This window comes from Fomitiporia mediterranea (assembly GCF_000271605.1).
Source record: "Fomitiporia mediterranea MF3/22 unplaced genomic scaffold FOMMEscaffold_14, whole genome shotgun sequence".
NCBI classification, from domain to species: domain Eukaryota; kingdom Fungi; phylum Basidiomycota; class Agaricomycetes; order Hymenochaetales; family Hymenochaetaceae; genus Fomitiporia; species Fomitiporia mediterranea.
Genome location: NW_006760399.1, coordinates 137,063 through 138,355, shown reverse-complemented (window position 1 = coordinate 138,355; position 1,293 = coordinate 137,063).

Genomic DNA, 1,293 nt, shown 5'->3' with positions numbered 1-1,293 from the left:
ATCAAGTTGAAACTTTGCATATATGATTATTAGTATCCAAAATATACAATTATGCAGTTTTTATTTTAATACACTGAGTTGTACAATTTATTAAAAGTAAACATTAAGAAAAGTCAAGAAAGCGTGACAGAAAGAGAAATGATCGACACAATGATGTAATTTGCCAAACCTTTGTATGAGAATCGTGTCAGAGCATTTGCCATACCCTTGCTAATAAATTAGTGTTTTTTTACTCTTTTTTTCTGCTTGCTCACTCTCTATTCTGCTTAGTACACTATGGTCAAGCATGCTAAGTTTAAATCTCTAAAAAAAGGGAGGAATTGGAGGAAAGGGAGAGGAATATGAGTCAAGCACATGAGGAAAAAGCTACAGTGCTTATAATGTATTATAGACTCTGTAAAGTATAATGTAAGTATTGTATATATATTGTAATAAAATTATAAAGATCTTGCAGTTATTTGCAATGTATATACAATACTTATATTACTTTTACAAAGTCCACAATGTATTACTATGAATCTGACTTTTTCCCAATACAGTTGAGGCTTATCAGTTGGACCAAAAAAAGTCCCAGAGAGTGTGTCTAGGACTAAGAGGAGTGGCTAGTATGTTTAAAGGGGTTACAGTTGGAACATTAAGGAATAGGGTAGCTAGAATAAAGTCTATCCTAGAGTTTAATACTTTAAAATGCTGTTTAATGAAGGAGGACAATCAGACACTTACAGAACTTATTTGGATCTCTTCTAATCAAAGCTGCCTATTCAGTCATAATGATATTGAAAGGGCAGCTAATTAACTCCTTAAGGCATAATATGGTACAAGTTACAAGCCTGTAGGACCTACATTTGTTCAGAGATTCCTAGAGTGTTATTATACTAAGCTAAAAACTTACTAGAGTTCTCATCTTAATACACAATAAGTAAATAGCCTAAATCTAACAGCTGTTAGTAAATGGTTTAACATTCTGGAGGAGGAAACTGTAAGATCTTTATAATTTTATTACAATATATATACAATACTTACATTATACTTTACAAAGTCTACAATACATTATAAGCAATGTGACTTTTTCCTGATAGAGTCACAGGAGTGAATAGAAATAAGCTAGCAGCTTTCAAGAGGAGGAAATTTTGTACAGAGAGAGACAGGGGCCCAGGAGGAGTTGGTAGGATAGTTGGAGCGTGCCAGCGTGACAAGAGTCACAGTCTGTTCAAAGGAGCGCTTTTTGTGACATTTCCCTCATTTTTTCTTGCCTCTCTATTAATTTTTTGGGGGCACTCTATGCCTGTATAA